The 12,893-nt window shown below is 39.8% G+C and overlaps 1 protein-coding gene across 4 annotated transcripts in view; it reads right to left on the reverse strand.

Moving 5' to 3' along the window:
• dync1i1 (dynein cytoplasmic 1 intermediate chain 1) overlaps positions 1-12,893 on the reverse strand; it is a 208,673-nt gene that overhangs the window by 40,754 nt on the left and 155,026 nt on the right. The window lies entirely within an intron of this gene.

The raw sequence follows: 12,893 nt of genomic DNA on the forward strand, positions 1-12,893 counted from the left end.
CATTAAAGAACAATACAATATTTATAATGAAGAATAATTTTAAACAACGTAAACATACCAGTATTTCAATGGGAGGTGTTGGCCTGCTTTTGGCTGATTAAATAATCAAGTTAATTAGGATTGTTGTTTTGCACCTTCAAGTCATTTAAGACCTAGGGTGACCCTTGGTCTAAAGTTTAGGACAGGTGCTGGGTAAATTACCTTGGAGGGCTATATTCAGTCCATGGACCTTAGTTTGGGGACCTCTGCCCAAAGAGTATGGTTTTCAAACCTTTTGCCATCTTGATCACTCTCCTCTGGAGCTGTTCCAGCTTGTCAATTGCCTTCTTGAATTGTTGCCACAGTATTGTAAGTGAAGTCTGACCAAAACATATTGCAGCACTTCATCCAGACCAGTGGTTCTCAACCCGTGGGTCCCCAGATGTTTTGACCTACAACTCCCAGAAATCTCAGCCAGTTTACCAGCTGTTAGGATTTCTGGGAGTTAAAGGCCAAAACATCTGGGGACCCACAGGTTGAAAACCACTTATCTAGACACCATGCTGTTATTAATGCATCCTAAAATGCATTGCTTCTTTTCTGCCACATCATGATGTTGACTAATGTTAAGCTCGTGGTCTACCAAACCTTGTTGTGGAAGATACTTCCAATTTATGGAAACCCTAAGATGAGCCTATTACAAGGTTTTCTTGGCAAGATTTGTTCAGACAGGGTTTGCCAGTGCCACCCTCTGAGAATGTGATTTGCTCAGGGTCACCCAGTGGGTTTTATGACCAAGTCAGATTCTGAAACATGGTCACCAGAATTGTAGTCCAGCACTCAAACCACTACATGGCACAAGATAAACAGAGCATAGTGCCAGAAATTGATTTTTCTAATTCCTTTCACACGCATATAAGTATTTCCTCTGCCCATATATATGTATTTTGAAAGGAGAAGAGGAGCAGCTATATTTTAAACCTATATATGCCCCAGCTGAAGACATGAATGATACCCTCTATCTTTTATTTGCAGTATGTAGATCCTAGAACACTTTGGAGAAATACCTCTAAGAGAACTTTGTATAAAATCCATGCTTTCATGTTGAGAGCAACATGATAGCTGTATGCTACTCTGTACATAATTTAAGCATCACATATTTGAATAAATGTTACACAATTGGATTTCAACCTTTGGAAAAATCACAAATCTGTGTGGGATGCATACAGCTTTCCTTGATAAACCACTTACTTTGATGGCCTGTCTGCTTTCTGTCCTAAAGAATAGTCTGCATGCAGAAAGATGAAAATAAGTATACCTGCATCCAGGGCTAAAGTTCCAGCCAGCTCCTTGGCATATCTACATGAAGGATCTTCCTTAATCCAGAAGGCGCCACACGTTAAGAACCTCACTACTTAGAGGAAGGCATGTGGACATGTTCACAGGTTTTAACTAGCATTTAACTTCTTAAAAGCTACAATGAAATCTATCAGCTTTGCTTATATCATAAAAGAAGTATTTCGCACAATGGAATAATAGGCTCTCCATGAAGGTACGTCTCTGAACTGAATTTCCGAATCATAACGCCACAGGTTCTTCAGCTAGTAGAAATTTACATCTTTCTTTTTCCTCTCAATTCAGTATGTTGTCTTAGAAGGAATATATACTCTCAGAAAAGAACCTTTTGTGTTTGCTTCCCGCAATTCTTTAATCATGTTCAAATGGAAATTGCTCCCAACCAAGAAGCCACAAGAAACTGTTCTGTAAGGTGCTTGAAATATTCACTAGCAACCTATTGTCACAAAATAACAACATTTCCCAGAGTACAGTAACAAGAGTTGTGATAATTAACCTGTTTTAAATCTGTAGCTCACCCATAGCAGTTTTGACAGATCTATAATTTTCAGATCAGTATTACACTAGGTTCAAAAATCCTGGCTTCTCCCCTTCAAAGAATCTAAGGAACATCTGGATTGTGCCATGAGTGTTTGACCTTTTCTTCTGCTCATCACCTCCAGCCCCTTGTATCTGAACTAAAGTTTCCAAAGTTTGTTGAGAAACAGGAACGAAAATTAAAATAGATCATTTTGTAGATTGCTATGAAAATTTCCAAAAGTAGGTATGTGTGTGTACCCATGCAAGCATACTGGTCCACTTCAACAAGGGCCTCTCATAGCCCTCCTTGAATGCTTGACAAGAGTGTAATGCTCAGGTCAGAACAATTTCCGTACCTGATTTAAGTCCAGATTTAGCTTTCAGTGATCAGGAAGGTAAAGTCTCTTTCCTGTTTGTCCTTTTAGACCCTTCTTGTTGTGGTTTTACTATAGATGTAATTCTGCCTTCTTTACAACATCCAAATACTACAGTTGGCCCTCTGAAATCATAGATTTTACTTCCATAACTTGAAAATATTCCCCTTCTTGGATAAAAATTCCATAAAGTAAGCATTGTATACTATTGTATACAATGGGATTTGAACAACAGATTTTGCCATCCATGGGGCATCCTGGAACTAAATCCTAGTGGATACCAAGGGCCTACTATACTATTTGGGGTGCTTTGAATGCAATTTTCCTGCTTCTTGGCAAGGGGTTGGATTGGATAGCCCACAAGGTGTCTTCCAACTCTATGGTTCTATGATTCTACTTTTCTTTTTTTCCTTGCTCTTCTCCTTCCTTCTTCCCTTTTTGTTCTTCCCAGTAGGCTCAAGCAAAAACCAATTGCAGTGGTATATCCTATCTTGCATGGTCTTTGCCACCTTGATCACCTTCTGACAATACCTAACCATACAATACCTGATTTTCATCTATGAAATGTTGGGTGTGCTGGTGCTTTTGGGTATCCCTCTCTTTTTAATAAACTGATGTGACTACAATTTCTGTAGAAGATAAGGCAGCTCTTTGAAATAAGATCGCCACCATCAGTAGCATGCCTTTCTTAGTACCACTTTTATGTTCTGTTTTATTCCCACCCACCATCCATTTAGTGGCATTGAATTTGCATTGCACACCCGTTTCAGCGTAAGATTCCTGCATTTATAAATCACTCTTGCTACAAAGATGCTAACCGGGTGCTGGCTGGTTTGCTTAACTGCACTTTCCTATGTTGCAGATTTTAAAAAAATCTACTATATTTTTGCTTAAACACATGGAAACTATTATAAATGGGGAATAAAGGAAGGCAAGAGAGAAGGGTTCCAAATGCAGACTATGTCTGGAGATAACATGATGATTAGGCTTTTGTGGTTTCGCTTAAAGTCAGGGCAACTCAGCCTAGTTTATAGGAAAGAACCAATGAAAAAGAATCTGGACAAGGGAGTTTAAAAGGCACTGTGTCAAATGAGGCTTACACCCTCGTAAGTGTTTTTACATCTGCATTGAGTCCCTAAAGGGACAACCAGTCCTAAGGCCCAAGGGAATTTCACCACCCTTCTCAGTTTTCTGTGTCCTATTTTTTAATGTTGTGAATGCAATATTTCCTCCAATAGTTAAGTGAGCTACTGAGCATCCTCAGGGCTGTAGCTAAGAAATGGAAAAATACAGAAGGAGATATCAGAATACTTAAAGAGACTTCAAGGTTCGCAGAAGTTAAAAAAAAACTGAAGGTGGGAAGAAAAACTCAAAGGAATGAAATGGCTAAAATGAGGACTGAATATGCTCAATGTCTTCAATGGATGTTTCTGGAATACACTGGGAGAAGAAATTGGTGGGAAAAGGTACAGAATGAAGCGTGCATCTGGACTATAGTTTGATATCACTTTAGCTGCCATAGTGGCGCAATGGGTAAAACCTTTGTGCAGGCAGGACTGCTGACCGAAAGATTGGTGGTTCGAATCCGGGGAGTGGGGTAAGCTCCCATCTGTCAGCTCCAGTATTCCCTGTGAGGACATGAGAGAAGCCTCCCACAGGATGATAAAATATCCAGGCATCCCCTGGGCATTGTCCTTGCAGACAGCCAATTATCTCACACCAGAAGCGACTTGCAATTTCTCAAGTTGCTCCTGACACAAAAAAAAGCTGCCATGGCTCAAAACTATGGAATCATGGGAGTTATAGTTTTGTGAGGAAACGTCACTCTTTGGCAGAGAGGACTGCCCATGATCCCACAGTAATTAAAGTGGTGCCAAACTGCATTAATTCTGAGGTGTAGATGCACCTAAGAAGGGTGTATAAGTGTGGAAAATATAAATAATACTTTATTCCTCACCTGTGAAATGCTAATACCGAGAAAGAAAGAAAAGACAGTAAATTCCTCAGGCCAGACATCACCTGACTTTTGAAAGTGTCAACCTGTCAGGCAGCAAAGATCTGAAGGAGATGAAGTTCAGGGCACTGGGGAGGGAGGGAAGCAAACTGGTGATTTAGTTAATCTTCACAGCAGTTTCAAACTGCTAAGAAGTGACTCATGTTGGCTGGTGTAGCGAAGCTTACAACAAATTAACTCTTCATCTCTATTTTTTTTGTCTCCCTGATAAGAGCATACTTTTGCAGCCAAAAGATATAAGAAGACTGCTGGATGAGGCCAAACTCCATGCTGGTTTGAGGAATTTTGGGAACTACAGTCCAACAAAGTAACATTTCCAAGCCCTGACGATGGCATCTGTCATCACCTCCTCCTCAAGTTATAGGTCTTAGCACAAAGATGTAACTATTAATTTGCACCCAATATAAAAATTCTGACCTCATGAAATGTTCCTTCAGTCTGCAAATGTCTGGCACTGTAATGAAGAAGACATTAAAAATCATCCACACCACGAACTCATATTTGCTGTGTTCCCATTCTCTTGATAAACATTGTCTGCCCCTTTTCTTTGGGTGCCTAATCTGTACTCAACTGAAAAACACTGAATTAAATGAAATGGCAGAAATCTGGGGACAAAGTGAGAATTTATTGGGGATGAATTATTATTGGGGAGCAATATTTTCATTTTGCAAACCGTTCCCCATACCTATACCCTTACATGCACCCTTGTCCTCAACAAATGCTCAAAACTTCTAGCAAGTGTCTTCTAGCACCTGTTAATTGAGGCAACTGCCTCACACTGTCTAATGGGAGTGCTGAGCATGGACCTAACATAGCTGTTAGGATTTCTGGGAGTTGAAGAGCAAAACATCTGGGGGCCCACAGGTTGAGAATCACTGACATAGCAAATCTCCCATTTCTTGAAATGCAAAAATGGGGAGATTGATATTTTTAAAAAGACTTACCAAATCACAACAAAATTCCAGAATTCTGGGAATTGTACTCCCAAAAACTGATTTCCCCAAGTTCTGCCTAGGCTAGGAAACCAGGATGCAATACAATCTAATTATTTAGTTTTCTTATTTGCCCCCAATGGTGCAGTGTGTTAAACCGCTGAGCTGCTGAACTTGCTGACGGAAAGGTCAGCTGTTCGAATCCGGGGAGAGGGGTGAACTCTCGCTGTTAGCCCCAGCTTCTGCCAACCTAGCAATTCGAAAACATGCAAATGTGAGTAGATCCCGCTCCAGCGGGAAGGTAATGGGTCTCCATGCAATCATGCCAGCTACATAGCCTTGGAGGTGTTTACAGACAACACTGGCTCTTTGGCTTAGAAATGGAGAGGAGCACCAACCCCCAGAGTTGGACACGACTAAACGTAATGTCAGAGGAATACCTTTACCTTTACTATTCTTGATTAAACTCTACATTCAAATTGGGAAAGTGAGGATTACTGGCTACATGAACCAGCTCCAACTGTTTTAAAAAACCTTATCAATCTCCAGTTCCAAAGTGTCCTAAACCTTCCACAGAAGCAGTGGTTTAGTTCCTGCATCCCGAAGGCAACAAGCCCCCAAAAGCTCATCCAAATGAATAAGACCAAAAAGCAGAGACTCTGTGGCTGAAAGTGACATTACATTACTTTTGGCACATCAAAATGCAATAGTGTGACATTATAAATGGCTTCCACCTCTTATGCTGTTTGTCATCTCTGCTTCATATGCTACCATTCATAAAAACATAGAGTTGGAAAAAACCACAAGGGCCATCCAGTCCAACCCTGTGCCATGCAGGAGTCAAAATACTTCCAAGATATGGCCAATGGTCATCCAGCACTCCTTTCTACATAATTATAGCACTGTAATTCCATTTTAACTGCCATGGTAACATTCCCATGGAATCCTACAATTTGTTGTTTGAGGAGCTGCCGAGAATTCTAAATAGGACTCCCAAAACTAGAAATTCCAGGGATCCATGGGTAGACCCACAGCAATTATAGCATTATAGACCACAGCACAAAGTGATGAGGTACCTCAACTGATAGATTTGTACAAAAACAAAAGATTCTAAATGAGAATTGCCCATAGAGCAGGCTGATCTTAGTTCTGTGTTTTTTTTATTTATATCACAGCATATTGCTTATCTTTAAAGTAGCTTGTACCATTGCATTGTGCTTCCTCTACTCTTGATTTACACTCACCCTGCTTCCGCTCCAAACTGGGGGGAAAGGGAGGGGGTATACAGGTAAGTAATAAATAAGCGGAATGCTTGCATCACCAAAAAGTAAATTCTAAACACTAAGAGTGTTTCAGGATGTGTCAGATCTACATCACAAACTGCATTGTTACATGGAGACAGGAGCGGCATGATGCCAACAGCACGGAAGGTAGAGGAGCCACTACAAGCAGCCTGCGTCTGTCTGCAAACCCTCCAGCCACTGTCTGCCGGAGAGCCCATTAACTTCAAAGGGATTTCTTTCCAAATAAGTAGGGTTTGCAATTATAGCTGAAGGCTAAATCTTCTGCTTGATTCCCAGCTTTCTTTGTCTCAAAACTGTATATCAGCAGCCAACCAAGCAGCAGCCATGGCTTACAGTAGGGATGGGCAACCCTTGAAGAATTGGGGCTACATTAGATCTCCAGGAGCATTTGGAGGATTGCCTCCCAATCTCATTGAACCCAGTCCCACAGACATCAAATGTGTTGCCCCGATTTGCACTCTAGGGCACTGCTTCATAAACGCTGGGTCCTGATCTTGAACTGAGTCCCTTAGTTCAATGTTGGGGTCACAAAAAGATGGACAACTGTAAAAGCCACCCAATTACACAAATCTGTTAGCAACAACATGCAGTGTTTACAGTTGACTCAACAGAAATGCTTAACCTGTACTTCACAAAAAGGAAAATTAGCCTGTACAGAAAGCCTTGCCAATGCTGATTTATTATTAGTAAATGTTTGGTTTTTATACCTATTTTATATACAGTAGATTCTCACTTATCCAACACTCGCTTATCCAACGTTCTGGATTATCCAAGCCATTTTTGTAGTCAATGTTTTCAATACATTGTGATATTTTGGTGCTAAATTCGTAAATACAGTAATTACTACATAGCATTACTGTGTATTGAACTACTTTTTCTGTCAAATTTGTTGTATAACATGATGTTTTGGTGCTTAATTTGTAAAATCATAACCTAATTTGATGTTTAATAGGCTTTTCCTTAATCTCTCCTTATTATCCAACATATTCGCTTATCCAACGTTCTGCTGGCCCGTTTCCGTTGGATAAGCGAGACTCTACTGTATCTATATACCTGCAGCCACATAAAACTTTTTGGGCAGAAAGGGGTTGTGAGTAGAAAATGTTTTAGAAGCCCTGTTCTAGGGGACAACATGGCATTTTTATCATGTTTCAGGGGCTTCCCGTGCCATTTTAAGCCCTATTTTTTTAAAAAGAAAGAAATGAGGGCACGCAGTCTACAGTCCACATTTTACCCACCCATGTTTAGTGAATTGAACACACCTATGACAATTTTGGGATGTATTTAGCACTGAACATCCACTGGTGAAACAGCAGATTCTTAAGAAAACATGTAAGAGTTCTCTTCCCCATTGCAAGTCAGACCTGTCCTAAGAGGCTATATAATCATGCCCTCCAACTGTGTCGGCTTCACAGGGACAATCCTTCAGGAGTTTCAGTTTTGGCTATATGTTTGCTATTTGGAAGATGTGAAAATATTCACAGAATACTGTATTTCTGGCAGCCTGTAGCCCCCATTGTCTAAATATGTTGCTTGATGTTGTTCCTATCGTTTATTCTTGTGAAGACCTCTGCAATTTGATATAAAGTTTAGGAGAAAAACTTTTTGGATTATGATGCTCAGAATCTTTCAGCTTTATAACTCTAGTAGTGCAAAAAAGCAACTTTTCCAAGTTCTGATTTCTCACATGCAATAAATTCTTTAAAAAGTTCTTTTAAAAACTACTGTGGTTACAGTAGAGTAGATAAGGAAATCAAGAGAAATGTTGTGGAAAAATTCAGTGCTGGCTTTCTGATCACCTGACTTCACTTGGGTTTTGCTCCATCAAATTACCTCGAGAAAGACCATAATTTTCTCCTCGTACAGCTGGATAGGAGCCAGACCTCTGGCTCCAGAGGTAAAGGGCAAAAAGTAAAAAATCCTGTCTGAACAAGCAGCTCCACCCATTGCTCTGAGTCAGTTTGGCTTTCTGACAACAAAACCAAGCTCTGAAGAAAATTCATTCATTGCTTTGCTCCTGGACAAACCTCAAAAAAGCTGTACTGGTACAAGTCAGACAGCAAGATTTTCATGTGAGCCAGCATGCCGCTTAGTGAAGAATTTGTAACCATGCTCTAAATTGTAATTATAAGTACACTTTTTTAATTTCCGTATAATATTTGCCCCACGAGACATAATATATTTGGTAGAAATGTTTCCAGAAAGGTTTCTTTCCTGAATTGGTTTAAGGAAGCTATTTGCCTCCATGTATGTTGGGATAGCAATGCAGCTTTGAGTATAGTGGAAAAGTGGAAGATTAATCAAATTGGGGCAACCTTTTGCATTTATTCCCACCTCCCCTCAAATTAGTAGTACCCACAAATATTGTAGTTATGCTACCTATTTGCAGCCTTGAAAGTTTGGGCAGAGATGCGAACTACCTTCTCCTTCTCTACCTGTTCACTTAGAGGTGAGTTGTACAGGTAATTCGGTGAATGGCTACTGATAAACAAGATTGGAAGAGGCATAGGTAAGGTAAAGATTTTCCCCTGACATAAAGTCTAGTCGTGTCCGATTCAGGGGACTGGTGCTCATCTCCATTTCTAAGCTGAAGATCCAGCATTATCTGTAGACATTTCCAAGGTCATGTAGCCGGCATGGAGTGCCATTACCTACCCGTCAGAGTGGTACCTATTGATCTACTCACATTTGCATGTTTTCGAACTAGTTTGGCAGAAGCTGGGGCTAATAGCGAGAGCTCACCCCGATTCGAACCTTCGACCTTTCAGTCAGTAAGTTCAGCAGCTCAGCGGTTTAACCCACTGTGCCATCAGGGTCTTTGGAAGAGACATATATAACAGCTGTGGCTAGATATTGGACCATGTATCTAAGGACTTTTGCAATGTCCTGGGCATGTAGTTGAATGGTGCAACACATGCCTGGCATACCAGAGACACCAGTCTAAAACCTTGAGAGCCATTGCTAGTTGGTACAAACAATATTGAGCTAAATGGACCTGTGACTGGATTCAGTATAAGAAAAAGCGACATTTTTGGACTTGCTATATTGGCTGGGGTGTTCTGGAGTTATAGTCCAAAAATACAACTATTTCAAGCTCAACTTCTGTATCAAACAGAAGAATCCCAGCATTAACAACTGAAATACATTGAAGCTATTCAATCATTCCTCTTTAATAAATTGTTTTGTGTGTGTGCAAAAAGATTAAAAAATGGAAGAAGCAGGAGGATTATAAATGGAAGATATTCTCATGTGGGCCTCTCAGAAAGTCATGTGAAGACTTTCTGAGAGGCCCCCATGATCAGAGGCATGTCAGAAAAAAAAGATAGATGGATATTTTATTCACAGCTGTAACCCAGTCACAGGGGTCACAATTCATACGCTAACACTATTGGGACTCTACCACTGGCTAGGTAGGATCACAGATCTGAGCACCAAATACTGAAGCTTTCTGAAAATGATGTGTTTTACTATTACAATCTGAGTCTAAATCATATTCGTAAGTGGGCTTGGAAATGTGCAATTGTCCTTGTTATTGTTGGTGATTGTGTGTAAATGTTAAGGGTGGATTCATTTGAGGTCTGAAAAAAAATTCTTGTCCATCTCCTAGATCTGCTGTAATGTTCACTCTGCAAAGAGAAACCAGCTAGTTCCCTAAATTATACGTAATTTATAAACCAGATCAATGTGCCCACACTCAGATCATAGTGTGCACATGTGGCTTTTCCCCCAAGCCAAGACACTTTGTGCCACTTCTGTTTTGCCTCCTCATTTCATGTGTCCAAAACAGTTTAGCTTAGTCCCGCCTGTTTGATTAGCAACTTCTGTGACAATTGCATCTATACAGCATTGTTTTTCCTAATAATTTTCTTTCCTCAATCCTGCCATTAATAATCCTTGGTTTAGCACTGGAGGTTATGAACAATCTATACGTTCTGTATTAATGGCTTTTATTAATGCATAATTTTTGATGCTATTCTAACTGCACGGTTCCAACTAAAAGTGAGTGATTTTTTAAAATGTTTTCCCAAGGGGGCATATTTTCTGGTCTGTCCTCTAGTAGTGGTTACCCAAAACAACTTTAAGATTAATAATCTGTTTGGGCCACACATGATCACCAATGGGGCATGAGTTATTAATACATTTTGTACCAGCCTTGGTTGGTTGAAATGGATGGGAAGTAAAAGATTCAGATGAAATCCTGTTCAGTCCTGTACAATCTACCCTCTGAAGCAAGTATCTTTCCTTTGAAGCCATAGGTAAGATCATTTATGACAGGATAAAGGGAGAGTCAACTCTATTTTTTCTTCATATGTTGTTATATACGGTAATTCCCCCTTTCTAAGATAATAAGCAGAGCTGGCACTGCAGAACATTAACACTTGTTAATAATCCTGAGTATATATTAAGGAACAGGTGGTCTTTTGAAAACAACTTACATGTTCAAAGCACTAATGGCTAAATAGATAAAAGACTCAACATATTATCCTAGCAGGATATCTCTTGACTTTTTGGTATTCCAATTCTGTTTTCACAGTATGTTCATGTCTCCATGGCAGAAACTTCTTTCAGTCAGAGTCAGCCCTACATTTCCCAGTCCCTTTGGGGAGATAGAGTGGTATATAAATAAATAATTTAATTATTGTTGTTGTTGTGCCAAAATATCACAACTCTAGATCTTCAATTTTTCAAAAAAAAAACATGAATATGTTATGAATATTGTATGCTTCCAAGTATACGGGCCAGCTACCTTCACTCCTTTAATCATACATGGTTGTGATACTTCCTTAAATTTCCCAAGATAATGGCTTTTCTTTAGCTGTAGGCCTGTGGATGGATTAATGCTTTCTAAGGATCCATATCCATGGAACTTTTGATTTTTCTTTCTTTTTTAATTACTGAACTTGAATATTTCTCAAAAAAAAAAAACAAAAACAAACCGGAAAGCAGATTGTATATGACAACCAAAAACAAATCAATCTGTGTGACACAAATCCCATTCTCAAAGGATCTTTCAACTCTCTTCAGCAGCTACCATATGCTCTTTACTATCTAACACACTCCCTTCAACTCTACCAAACAGCTTACCACAGGACCTTTTTCCAATTCTCCCTCATTATTAATTTCTTCTCCTAACAGCCCAGACACCACTGTGGATGGATCCTTCCTGTTTTCTTGGTAATTTTGAGTGGGGAGAAACCTATGACATTAGTAGCTGTAGGATTTTAACACTCATCAAGGAGGCCTTCACCTCGCAATACAACAAGCAAGCCTATTGAGTCTCAGTGGTTAGCAAAGGTGTACTTTTCCATATAGATACTCAGCACTGTTTAGATCACTGGAGGACAACCGTGTCAGGTTGTTGCTGTTATTTAACTTCAAACTGACTTCATAGCATAAACATTATGAATGAGAGACCTTCAAGAACCCAATCATCAATGCCTTCCCAAGTCTTGCAAACTCAGGGCTATCACTTCCTTGATTGAACCAATCCATCTATAGTGTGGTCTCCCTCTTTTCCTACCCCCTTCCACAAAAATGACAGATTTCCCCATTCCTAGTACCAAACGGTTTCCACCAAGCAATTTAATATCTCACACACTTCCAACAGAAATGATGGTCTTCATTCCCTATTATTTTCATATAATTATCTCACAAGTGTTTGCAGAAGAATAATATCCTGACCACAATTGTGGAAATGGAGTTTTGTTGGTATAATGGTTGTGCAAGGTGTTGCATAAGTGCACCCATTAGTGCAGTGGTTCTCAACCTGTGGGTCCCCAGTTGTTTTGGCCTACAACTCCCAGAAATCCCAGCCAGTTTACCAGCTGTTAGAATTTCTGGAAGTTGAAGGCCAAAACATCTGGGGATCCACAGGTTGAGAACCACTGAACTAGTGGGAGTCCTATCAATCATTATACTGTGGCAACAGGCATCAGCACAATAAAATGTTTGCAATCACTTGGGAAATGTAGTGTACTCATGACATAGCAAAACTGCTTGAAATTCTTCTAGTGGATCTTAGCCAATGTCAAAAACAGTTTGGTAAAATTTTGCAACTGTAAAAAAAAAACCTAAGAACTGTAAAAATTCAAATAGGCTCTGTATTAAACATTATGGAAGTATGAAACATTGGAGCACCTATAAATTCTTCTGTTCAGTGGCTACTCATGGCATATTTGCTAAATAATTTATAGTCAGAAACACAGTGTGGTACCATGTTTGAATACTGGACCAAGAGTCAACCAGACCAGGGTTCGAATCCTCACTTGATCATGGAAACCCACTGAATGGCCTTGGGCAAGACACATACTCTCATTCTCAGAGGAAGGCAATAGCAAACTACCTCTGAACAAATCTTACCAAGAAAAACCATGATAGGTTCTTCTGAGGGTCATCGTAAGTCAGATACTCTTTA

The sequence above is a fragment of the Anolis carolinensis genome, chromosome 6 (genome assembly GCF_035594765.1).
Source record: "Anolis carolinensis isolate JA03-04 chromosome 6, rAnoCar3.1.pri, whole genome shotgun sequence".
Classification (NCBI taxonomy): Eukaryota; Metazoa; Chordata; class Lepidosauria; order Squamata; family Dactyloidae; genus Anolis; species Anolis carolinensis.